At 47.1% G+C, this 13,271-nt stretch overlaps 1 non-coding gene across 1 annotated transcript; it reads right to left on the reverse strand.

Moving 5' to 3' along the window:
* Positions 1–11,669: 11,669 nt before the first annotated feature.
* On the reverse strand, positions 11,670–11,743 carry trnai-aau (transfer RNA isoleucine (anticodon AAU)). The gene has a single exon. It is a non-coding gene; the product is annotated as a tRNA-Ile (tRNA).
* Positions 11,744–13,271: the final 1,528 nt, after the last annotated feature.

The raw sequence follows: 13,271 nt of genomic DNA on the forward strand, positions 1-13,271 counted from the left end.
GAAAAAGGCTTATTGGCAGTTTCAGAAATTGATTCCAATTTGCTAAATCCTTTTCCACCTTGATATCTAACGGATTGATTATATCTTGGTGGATGGCCAATCAAAAACACAAAAAGACAAACAACCCTTCACGCTCACACTCATTCATAATCAGACATCAGTGGTCTGCAATTTTTTTTTTATCACTAGTGGAGAGCGCCATCCCTGAAAAGGGCTTATTGGCAGCTAACCACCTTTTCTGTCCTATCAGCACTAGTCATTCTCAAAAGAACTAGGTTAATAGTCATTAATATGACTCACACTAAAGCATATTTCATCTAGTGATAGGCGAGCGAGACACATCATTCCGTGCACTGAATGATCTGTGATGCTCACACAATCCCAGAGAAATCATGCCCTTCCTAAATTAATTATTTTATCTAAACTTTTATCTAAACTTTACCTAATAATTTGGATCAATGCCATTTCTGATTTGTCTTCATTTAATAATTTGGATGATTCTTAATACTTAAATCTGAATCACAAATCACTCTCATATTGCTAAATTAGCTATGTGAACATAGTTAAATTGCGCTAGCGGAATTCCTATTGAATTCCTATCCGCTCCAAGAAGGCGGTTATATTTAAAATAAGAGCCATTTTCTGGGCTCACTATTACCACAATTAAAATTGAGGAAAAATAACCTTTCACTAAGAATTTCCTTATATAAATTTCAGTGTTTAATAAAGGACCCATAATTTGTGACTAATATATCATAACATTATCAACTATCTGTCTCTCTCTCTCTACATCTCTCTGTCTCTATCTTTCTCTCTGTTAACTTTCTCTCTCTACCTGTCTCTCTCAGTCCCCCACCCCTCGCTGTTTGTGCAGTGGGTGGGGGCCTGGGCTGGTGGGGGATCTCTCCCTATGGCCCCACCGTGGGGTGCTATGAGAGCATTGTGCAATCTATTGAGGAGGCCACCCCCCTTTCTTTGCGTCGGAGTTGGTTGAGTTGGCCCATCCTCCGTCTCGTTGCGTCGGGGGAGTGTGAACTGCTGGAGAATGACCATTTGCTACGCTCTTCTTTGTCTTCGCGGCTCTTTTTTGGTCGGCCATCTTCTCCCTGCCATGTGCTCATCCTTTTTTCTACCCCCCCTCGCATCTCTTCTTTTGTTCTAGGGACGCCCCGTCTCAATTTATTATCTCTTAAATACTTTTCTAAGCTTATTTATTCGCCTAAGTAGCTTTTTTCCTTTGTCTACAGCTTTTTTTTACTTCTAAATTCCTTTGAATAGTTTGCAAAGGTTCCACTAACAATTTCCCCAAACCATGTGCTTTGTTCTCTCTGTGTCTCTGCATCTGGCTATTCTTTACTATTTTGCAAGGCCTGCGTGCGTCACGGCGTATTTCCGGTTTTATTATATCTCTATATAATGATTACTTTTTATTTAGCGCTTTTTACTCATCGAGTGCATTATTTTTGGAAGGTTTCCCTTATTTTGAACAATCTGTGAAATCCTTTTAACACAGGGGGAACCTTACTCCCGCCTTAAAGTAAACGTCACGTCACCGACGTACTTCATGGAAACACTTAGTTGCCGACTAAGCATTCATCCGTTGCATACCTTACGTTTCTATTTCAATTTTAACGACATACGTAATCCTCACATGTATGCATCCCTTATCTCCCACTATTGGAGCGTTTTTCCACGACTCGTTCGAATGGAAAAACGGGATTTCACCAGCCTTGTTATATATAAATTTTAAATGCACTTACCGTCTCCTGTGCGTGCATCCTCTTTCCGGCCGGGTTCCTTCTTCAAACGGGCCGCGATCGACCGAAATGCCCCCTCTTTCAAAGTAAGAGGGCTGACGTCAGTAATTCTTGGCCTTCAGTCCACCGCGGTCCGAGAAATTCAGAAATGAATCCCCGGGTTTTTTCGGCACCAGAAAATGTCAGGTTTAGAACCATATACATTCAATAATTCGGATCAGAGGTAGCACACGCAGAGTCGGCTTGATGAGATTTTCAAAGACATCAGCTGAGGGAGGGGTCGGGAGGTGCCAGCGCTTGGAGATGAGTCCATCTCCTTGCCTGACCAGTTCCAATCCCTGCCTCCCTCCAACAGTTGAGCTGGTTTTATTAACAAAGGGTCATGTGACCTAGGTACAAACATAAGGCGGGAAGAAGTAGACAAAGAAGTGGGTGTCGTGAAAGATGACACCCCCTTAACTAAAAGGTGTCATGATGGAAGTTTCCACTGGGTCATGCAAAATTCTATTCTAGTTACTACACTATATAAACCAAAAGACATAATAATAAGCATAAAATACATTCATACTTCACAGTTATCACTATAAGTCAATGGTTTTTTGGAATTCCGTATTGTGCACTGATGTGCTGAGCGCAGGTTAAGAATGCTGTGCAAAAATTTCCACAAACAACTTAAACCCATAAGTTGTGTAGTGGTACCGTTCCAAGGCCACCATCGCCCCTGTCGAGAGATAGGACTTCCCATGACTCAATATGGCAGCTCACCCAAGTAAGCTGATATACAATTGTTTTTTTCTTCTCAGTGCTCCCAAATTCCCCATTTCAGAGATTATTTGTTCCTTCACGTCAAGTTTCACATTTGGAATACTGCTGCTGGATTCTCATCAAAAAATTCATTTGATATTTTTTGCAATAATTTATCCCTGCATCCCTGAAAAGGGCTTATTGGCATTTTCAGAAATCGATTTCAAATTTCCAAATCCTCTTCCACCTTGATTTCTGACCGATTGATTATATCTTATGTGAAATATGAATTGTATTCTTATATTTAATCTTGCACCCTTTTCACTATTATGTATTAAAAGTTACTATAATAGAATTTAATTTAAATCTATTGGTTAAAATGTGCACTGCACCTTTTTTTACTCCAGCTCCTTCATTTGTTTTAACGCCTCCCATTTTTATGACTGTCTTATCTCTAATAAAACCACCATTGAAGCAGCTTTTCGGCGGGAAATAGGTTTGAGGAGGTGGACAGTAGTCACACTCTCGGGCCTCTGAATTGTTGACTCCCCCGCCTCTGCAGACGCGGCCTTAACGTTCATTCTATCTGCCTCAGTGTGTGTTCCTGTGTTTGAAGTGTTGGCCAGTAGCCCCAACAGGGGTGTGTGTGCAAAATGTTTGGAGAACAATGTTGCACCTTCATACCGAACAACACGTCACCCGATGGGTCCCTCACCAGGGCCATTAGTGGCCTGCAGGCCCTAAACCACAATATGAAAAAACATTCTGGAGTAGAATTATCCACTTGGACAGACTGGTGGGATAAGACCTTTGAAAAATGTAAGGATTTGGCCATATCTGTTGTGTTTTCTGTATCCATATTTGCTACTACCTTGAAATTGAATGGCTGTTGTCTTATCCCCTGTTTGCGCTGCAGTAGACTTATAACAACTGCAAATGCCTCTACAAATTCTAAATGTACCGGGGAAAGCAGTGAAGTCCAGGAGTACGGTAATTCCGAGGATGAATTGGGCAAACATGATTATGTTTCTTTTTCAGACCAGCCATGCGAGTAAGGAGTAGGCGGGTAAAATTGCAGTCACCTGATATTTCCTTTTGCGATTACTATAAAATAATTAATAACATACATATTATAAAAACGGCGGAATGTTGGGTTTATTCTGTAATACTATTATATATGGGTGTATTTAATCATTTCTTTGTTAAACAATTCTTCCAATTGTCCGAAGAGAACTTGGGGTTGTAACCAGTCACCTAGTCCTCTCACAAGGACTGTTCATCTGACAGCTCACCCCGTCCCTGGCTTCGAGGACTGTTGATCCGGGTTTGCAGCGAAGAGTCGTCTGTCAGGAGTCGCTGGATCGCCTCTCCTGACATGACGTCACGATAGTTATCAGCTGTGGCTAATTACGTGATTGGATTATTTTTGGTATTTAAGCATTGTGACTTTCTGTGGACACGGTTGGATCGTCTGGTGTAGTACTGGTTTAGTTCTGGTTTTGTTTCCTGTTAATCCTCGTAGTCATTGCTGATTCCATGACGCCCCGCCGCATGTTGTTTTCGTTTGTAATGAGTGGTCAAGCTAAGTTGTTGAAGTTATGTTACCCCGTTTATTAAATCAACCTACAAGAGCTACAGATCTGCCTCACCTTTCCATTTACTTCGGCGACTCTGCATCTGGGTTCAACTTCCCCTCCGATCGTGTCGCACTACGCGGCGCGATCATAACAGCACGATCCGACCATCATGGACCCAGCGGAGCGCCACCCACGCTCGCGCCGACGCACTCGGCGACGCCAACCATCCACCTCGAAGACACCGGACTGCTTGGAATGTATAAGAAACCCCTCAGAATCGTTTAGGAGTTTTGTAATGAACACACCGTGGTGCGGGGCTCTCAGGCACATCATTGCTAGAGATGAGCCACAGCTGGTAGGAGAGTTAGACCTGCAGCGTACTCATACGCCCCACCACTGCTATGCACGTCGCCCTGGGAAGCCTTTACCGTTTAATCATGATGCCCGGGTGCGTACAACCACCAGAGACCGCCCAAGTTATCTTATGCCTATGCCCAGAGGAATTGATTCACCATGGAGGGAGCCTGAAGATTCTGGTGAGGAGGACATCGTTGAGGAAATTGATTTTTTCGCTGGCGTTTCGGAATCCGATGATGAATTCTTCGACCAATTCGGACCCCGAGACCTTCCACTGGAGGAGGATTATCCCGATTTTTCGCCCGATAATTCCTACTCCAAATACCCCGACCAGCAATTACAGAGTGGGCTAACCACCAATTATGGGGCACCACGTGATGGCGGGGGTGCTGTGCAATCCTCCCAGAGGAGGCGCCGAGCGCCACGCCGTAGAGCGAAGCGAAAGCAATGCCTGGACACACTAACCACTGTCCAAGTTACGTGCCCGACCACGTCCGTCCAAGCTCCCTTTCCGACCACGTCCGTCCAAGCTCCCTTTCCGACCACGTCCCTCCAAGCTCCCTTTCCGACCACGTCCGTCCAAGCTCCTTTTCCGACCACGTCCGTCCAAGCTCCTTTTCCGACCACGTCCGTCCAAGCTCTTTTTCCGACCACGTCCGTCCAAGCTCCTTTTCCGACCACGTCCCTCCAAGCTCCTTTTCCGACCACGTCCCTCCAAGCTCCTTTTCCGACCACGTCCCTCCAAGCTCCTTTTCCGACCACGTCCCTCCAAGCTCCTTTTCCGACCACGTCCCTCCAAGCTCCTTTTCCGACCACCACCACGCCTTTCCAAGTGCCCGAAGTTACTCGGCCGACCACGCCTTTCCAAGTGCCCGAAGTTACTCGGCCGACCACGCCTTTCCAAGTGCCCGAAGTTACTCGGCCGACCACGCCTTTCCAAGTGCCCGAAGTTACTCGGCCGACCACGCCTTTCCAAGTGCCCGAAGTTACTCGGCCGACCACGCCTTTCCAAGTGCCCGAAGTTACTCGGCCGACCACGCCTTTCCAAGTGCCCGAAGTTACTCGGCCGACCACGCCTTTCCAAGTGCCCGAAGTCACTCGGCCGACCACGCTGTACCAGCAGCTCCTAAGGACTATGCAGCCCTCCCCGTTCCAAGTGCCCGAAGTCACTCGGCCGACCACGCCTGTCCAAGTGGCTGAAGTCACTCGGCCGACCACGCCTGTCCAAGTGGCCGAAGTCACTCGGCCGACCACGCCTGTCCAAGTGGCCGAAGTCACTCGGCCGACCACGCCTGTCCAAGTGGCCGAAGTCACTCGGCCGACCACGCCTGTCCAAGTGGCCGAAGTTACTCGGCCGACCACGCCTTTCCAAGTGCCCGAAGTTACTCGGCCGACCACGCTTTTCCAAGTGCCCGAAGTTACTCGGCCGACCACGCCTTTCCAAGTGCCCGAAGTTACTCGGCCGACCACGCCTGTCCAAGTGCCCCAAGCTCCTGTGCCAAGGCCACGCAAATTACTCCCGTTGCCTTTGGGGTCGCCGGTCGCACCCGTACCGAAGCCACGGATCAGGTTTCTGGTGACGGACGGCCATTCTAGCACCGCTCTCCCAAGCACCGCTCTCCCAAGCACCGCTCTCCCAAGCACCGCTCTCCCAAGCACCGCTCTCCCAAGCACCGCTCTCCCAAGCACCGCTCTCCCAAGCACCGCTCTCCCAAGCACCGCTCTCCCAAGCACCGCTCTCCCAAGCACCGCTCTCCCAAGCACCGCTCTCCCAAGGACCGCTCTCCCAAGGACCGCTCTCCCAGGCACCGCTCTCCCAAGCGCCTGCCCGTCCAGCGCCTGCCCGCCCAGAAGTGGCGACGATGCTCCGGCGCTCGAGGAAGACGGGGCCGGCGACGTCGAGAGTGGTATTTCGCCAGAGTCCCTGGAAGAAGGGACTGGCGACGTCGAGAGAGGCAATTCGCCGGAGTCCCTGGAAGAAGGGGCTGGCGACGCCGAGAGTGCCAATTCGCCGGTGCCCCTGGAGGAAGAAGCCGGTGACGTCGAGAGTGGCAATGCGCCGGAGTCCCTGGATGAAGGGGCTGGCGACGTCGAGAGTGCCAATTTGCTGTTGCCCCTGGAGGATGGGGCCGGTGACGTCAAGAGTGGTAATTCGCTGGTGCCCCTGGAGGAGGAAGCCGGTGACGTCGAGAGTGGCAATGCGCCGGAGTCCCGGGAAGAAGGGGCTGGCGACATCAAGAGTGGTAATTCGCCGGAGTCCCTGGAAGAAGGGGCTGGCGACGTCAAGAGTGGTAATTCGCTTGAGTCCCTGGAAGAAGGGGCTGGCGACGTCAAGAGTGGAAATTCGCCGGAGTCCCTGGAAGAAGGGGCTGGCGACGTCAAGAGTGGTAACTCGCCGGAGTCCCTGGAAGAAGGGGCTGGCGACGTCATGAGTGGTAATTCGCCGGAGTCCCTGGATGAAGAAGCCGGCGACGTCGAGAGTGGTAATTCGCCGGAGTCTCTGGATGAAGAAGCCGGGGACGTCCAGAGAAGCAATGCTCCGGTTTCCCGGGAGGAGAGAGTTGTCCACCCCCCGAGCATACAGGGTAAGGTGCCCGACCGTACTAAACTTCTAATATCTCCTGAAGGCAGGCAGTTTGGCCAAGACTTAAAGGACCAGCTGGGATGCCTGCCGGACCGACCACTGCCTCGTCTCGTTTCTGGCTGGCACGGATGCCCGCCAGACCTGCCCTTGCCTCGTCACGTTCTTGACCGGCGCGGACGCCCGCCGAGTCAACCACATCCTCGTCTCGTTTCTGGCCGGCGCGGACGCCCGCCGGACGGACCACTGCCTCGTCTCGTTTCGGGCCGGCGCGGACGCCTGCCGGACCGACCACTGCCTCGTCTCGTTTCTGGCCGGCGCGGACGCCCGCCGGACCGACCACTGCCTCGTCTCGTTTCTGGCCGGCGCGGACGCCCGCCGGACCGACCACTGCCTCGTCTCGTTTCTAGCCGGCGCGGACGCCCGCCGGATCGACCACAGCCTCGTCTCGTTTCTGGCCGGCGCGGACGCCCGCCGGATCGACCTCAGCCTCGTCTCGTTTCTGGCCGGCGCGGACGCCCGCCAGACCTGCCACTGACTCGTCTCGTTTCTGGCCGGCGCGGACGCCCACCGGATCGACCACAGCCTCGTCTTGTTTCTGGCCGACACGGACGCCCGCCAGACTTGCCTCTGCCCCGTCTTGTTTCTGACCGGCACGGACGCCCGCCAGACTTGCCACTGACTCGTCTCGTTTCTGGCCGGCACGGACGCCCGCCGGACCGACTACTGCCTCGTCTTGTTTCAGGCTGGCGCGGACGCCCGCCGGAGCGACCTCTCCGTCTGTTCTTGGGTTGGTGTGGAAGACCACCGGACAATTCTAGATCTCCCACCCACCCTCCCTGCTTGTTCCCGTTTCTCATGTTGTAATTGACCTTGGGACGTCTAGAATCCGTCCCTTAGAGGGGATGTGCTGTCAGGAGTGGCTGGATTGCCTTTCCTGGCATGACGTCACGATAATTATCAGCTGTCACTAATTACGTGATTAGATTATTTTTGGTATTTAAGCATTATGATTTTCTGTGGACGCCGTCGGATCGTTCTGGTTTCGTTTCCTGTTTATCCTCGTAGTCATTTCCGTTTCCATTGACGCCACGCCGCATGTTCTTTTCGTTTGTAATGAGTGGTCAAGCCAAGTTATTTATGTTATGTTACCCCGTTTATTAAATCAACCTACAAGAGCTACAGATCTGCCTCACCTTTCCATTTACTTCGGCGACTCTGCATCTGGGTTCAACTTCCCCTCCGATCGTGTCGCACTACGCGACGCGATCATAACAGAGAGTGTGACAGGGTGAAGTAAGTGAAGTTATAAATGAGTGCAGGTGTTAAGATAAAAATTGGATTCACGCAGTATGACGCGCGAAGCGTGCAAAAATTACGCAGGTTTGACGCGCGAAGCGTGCACGGAACACGCAGCTATGACGTAATGAGTACGTGCGAAACACGCAGCGATTACGTAGTGGTCATAGACCTGTGTATAGAATATAAGCGGGCTTGTCAGACATTTCTCTAAGTTGGTTTGAAATACAACAAAGGACCTGTCTGATTATTTCACCCGTTTTTTAAAGGTATGTTGCTTTATTTTGAATATCAATTGAGTGTGAGATGTGCAAGAGGCAATAGTTAGCATGTGAGAAAGAACGTAATGCTTAGTGATGGTTGTTTACTTTTTTATGTGTGTGCGTAAATGTGCGAGTCTCGGGTATTGTTTACAGCAAGCTGCCTTCGGCCGCTGGTTGTTTACTTTTTTATGTGTGTGCGTGAATGTGCGAGTCTCGGGTGTATTGTTTACAGCAGGCTACCTTCGGCCGCCGTTATAACGGTAGCATAATAATATGCAGTATATGACGGCCGGAACAAAAGGTAAAAGTTTCAATACTCATAAGTTATAATCGTTTATGCAGCAAGTACATTGTTTTGGGTTATAACGGGTTGTTAATATGTTACTATGTATATATTCGGGTGTTTTTGTATATTATGTTTTGGGTGAATTGCTTTGATATAACTAAAGTTGGTTTGAAATACAACAAAGGACCTGTCTGATTATTTCACCCGTCTTTTAAATGCGAAATACAACTACCCCGTAAATTCAGGGGTACAACAAATGCACACATGTGTAACAGTTCAATGTAACTTTACCCACTTGAAGTTGGCAAAGTTGCGACAGTATGGTTTTCTGGGGGGGGGGGTGGACCAAAACTTATGGTCATGTGGAACACCACCACCCCATATTGAATCATGTGGTTTGATTTGCGCTGATTTTGATCTCTTATCGCTTACTGTTATGTTCATTACCCATAAATGGTATGCATCTCATCCGCACAACTGCAGATTCAAGTGTGCCGTCTAGACCCAGTGAATTCCGAATGTCAGGATACCACACATCTTCTTAATAGTAGTTCTCCAGATTGTTCTTTTCATACCACTTCCCTCTCCTTTGTGATAGGAGTATGTCACCATTTTGTTTTCCAACTCGAGTCTCTATGGGTGGAGCATTTAGACACGTCCAGGCAGTGCAACCAGGGGGAAAGGAAGCTAACAGACAATTTGGAATTATTTAATAAGTATTGATGGACAAAATATAATATATGATTCAGATATTTCTTAGGCCAGCAGAGAAGGCCTGGAAGGCCCTGACGGCCCACTACTGTCGTACAAGTGCAATGAGATTTAATGCTTTCACCATGTAGCGCACAAATAACAACAACAAACAGACAAATAAATAATCAATAAATAAGAACTAAGTAGCAGCCCAGTGATGCGAGTGGTTGGCGCGTCGACCTCACAGCTCTGGAGTCCTGGGTTCAAATTCAGGTCGGTCCAGCTGCGTGGGGTTTGCATGTTCTCCCCGGGCTTGCGTGGGTTTTCTCAGGGAACTAATAGTATTTCAATACTCTGAAAATGACGCATTGGGCCCGATTTCCGTTAAATTTTGATACAACTTTTGATCGGTGGGCATCCATAAGAAGAATGTGAAGTGAAGTATTAATTTCCAGAATTAATAATTGTCAAGATGAGATTTTCACAGCAACTGCAACACAATAAGTGAAGTATTTTGCTTCTGCAAAAAACAAAATGATTGTAAGTAGCAGAGAATGGTTTCGATCCATCAACCTTTGGGTTATGGGTCCAGCACGCTTCCGCTGCGCCACTATGCTTCTCCTCACTATGCACCAGCACAAGCATCTCGGTCTCTAATGTAGAATTTCACGTTCACGGTGAGTTCATCCATTTTGCAGTTAAAAACTTCCACTTCAATGAAAAACACAAATACGACATACCATGTCGAATTTAAATTGGCACTTTATGTAATAGCTAATGTTACTTTGACATATCGAGCAGGAAGAATTTTTTGTTTTATCAGTATGAGATTTTGTGTTCTTTTGATTGAATGTTCGATGATACACTGGGCAGGGAAAAAAAGTTTTTTTTGTCTGTGTGGATTCGTTCTGTGAGGCTTTAAATGGGCCTTCTAATTGAATGTTTAACAACAAACTGACAAAGAAAATGTGTCTAACCTGTGAGGGTTCTTTTGTGTGATTTTAAGGTCTTTTGGCAACTGAATTTTTGACAACAGACTGAGCAGGAAAATTGATTTTTCACCAGTGTAGGTTTTTGTGGATTTTTGATATTATAAAAACATAGTTAATCATACTACATGTCAAAAAGCTGTCACAAGCGTACTACCCGTGTGCATCTTTTCAAATTAAAACTTTCTTTAAACGTTACAAACGTATGCCGCACAATGTTTGCAGTTGTTTAAATATATAGATATCATCTAATCTGTTTAGTTAATCTGTTAAGATTTTTGTCAGAAACTGTATTGTTAAACAAATTCAACATTGACATTTTGAAATTGAAAAGGGGCTTATATTTATTGCTTGACATATGTGCAATTGACTTTGTTAATCGATTTTAGATTTTTGCTGCTAGATCTCTGACGCCAAAATTTTGGGGTTATGCTTCGAAATAATGTGTTACTAAATTGCTTTGTTGTTATTTGGAAAAAAAAACATTTGAAATTGCCTATAAGTGTGGAATTTAATACTGTCTGTTATATTTCTTAGGTTAAAAATGTATTAATTTAATTTGATGTTTCTATTTTTCAACACTAAAAATTGACAATCTTCTTGAGGATTAGCATTAGTGTCTCTCATGACTCCAAAACAACAGTCATTTAACTATGGGGGAGGGGGGGGGGGCTTTCTGGTTGCCCAACTCTGGTCCTTCTGTCAACATACCAGACAGATAGACAACTCTGGTACAGCATTTTGTTGTTTCGAATTTAAGAGTTTTTACATCTTTATTTTGAGATTTTTGCACTTGTGACAACTATTAAGAGTAATCATTTTATGGTTTTCTACAGGCTTCGTCATTGGAGGCTAAGCAAAGTTGAGAAACACTGTTTTGCCCGCTTGAGTATGAATACAAATTTAGTTTCACATTAATTTGTGATGAACAGAAATGTGGTGGGAACAAACCTAGCTAGTATTCCCTCACTGAGATGATTCACATGCTGGGTGGCATCTTCTGCGTTGTGGACCAGATAAATTAACAGATCACAGTAACTGAGGAAACATCAAGACAAGATATTATGTAATGTTAGTGCAAAATATGTTGTATTTGACCATTTCAACTACTACAGAGAGTTACTAGCCCATGTGGGGGTCGAACCCAGGAACTTGGCATTATTAGCACCACACTCTGACCAACTGAGTTAACAGGCCTCACGCTGCACAGTTCAGGTATTTGCATCATAACGGAATACGTCAACTAGCTAAACACTTAAGTTACGACAAAAGAAGTTGGACTAAGTAATTTCAATTGATTTTGTAGAGGTCTTGGCCCATATGGAGGTCAAACCCACAACCTTGGTATTATTTGCACCTCAATCTGACCAACCGAGCTAACCAGCCATGTGCAAAGTGACCATGAATTTTGTGTGATGACCGCAATTGTAAATGTCAGCTAGCTAAACTGTTATGTTACGGCAAAATAAATCATTTTAGGCAATCATAACTTACTCTGGAGGAAGGGTGTCAACTGCACAAAATGAGGCAGCAGGCCAGATCTGCTCCCCAGGGTGTCTCTTTGACACGTGTTCTCGAGAAGCCGTGCCCGTTCAGCAGTCCAACCCACGACTTTGGTATTTACAGCAACACACTCTGACTAAAAGAGATAAAAAGCAATGTGCTGGCATTGGCTCGGGTGCGACTGTGGGGACAGTCGGCACGGAGATGCAGGGACGGACAGGTGAGGTCGAGCGGGGAGCGGCGAGTGGGAATTGAATGTCTTTCAAATAGAGGAAGGAAACGTTTAGGTCTCCCGGGCTGCATTGGAATCTGCCCCCATCTTCGGAGCCAACTTACCACCAGGTTGTGATTGGTTGAGAGCTCCGTCCCTCTCTTTACCCGAGTATCCTAGACATGCGGGTGTCCTGGTGCTTAATGCACATATGGACACCCTTATGCTTGAACATGGTGTTCATTATTGTCAACCACTACGAGTGCAGAAATCTAACAATAGAACACCACTCGGGTTTCGATCAGGGGGGGACGTTCTTCCCAATCACTCCCTCCAGGTTTCACATCAACATTGAAGTCCCCCAGCAGAACAAGGGAGTTTCCCTAAGGAGCACTCTCCAGCACCCCCTCCAAGGACTCCAAAAGGGGAAGGTACTCTGAACTGCTTTTGTGCATGCTCACAAACAAAAATTAGGTTCCGTCCCCCCACCAAAAGATGAAGGGATGCGCCCCTTTTGTCCCGCGGGTAACTCCAGAGTGGAAGAGTGTCCAACCCCCCTGGAGAGGATTGGTACCGGAACCCAAGCTGTGTGTAGAGGTGAGCCAAACTAGGTCGAGCTGGAATTTCTCAACCTTACGCTCAGGCTGTTTCCTGTTTCGTCCAATGATGTTGCTCATCATAAGAGCTCCTTTGAACCATTTTTCGTCTGATCCCTCACATCAGAAGTTGGCCATGGGTAACCCTACCAGGGCTACAATGGCCCGGACAACAATAATAATTTTATACTTACAATAGGAGGGAATTGAACGATAATATTGTAAGCTAAAATGTCAGTCGCTAGGCAATTGTTTGTTCATATTGTATCAGTTTTTGTAAGTACAGAAACATCTTTGTCATAAGAAACTTGCCCATAGTTTGGTCATTGCCATGGAGAGCTGTCACTGATTAATCCGACTTTGCCCAGAGTTTAGTCATTGTTATAGGAACCATACTATGCCCTGTTTTCCTATA

The sequence above is a fragment of the Stigmatopora nigra genome, chromosome 20 (genome assembly GCF_051989575.1).
Source record: "Stigmatopora nigra isolate UIUO_SnigA chromosome 20, RoL_Snig_1.1, whole genome shotgun sequence".
Classification (NCBI taxonomy): Eukaryota; Metazoa; Chordata; class Actinopteri; order Syngnathiformes; family Syngnathidae; genus Stigmatopora; species Stigmatopora nigra.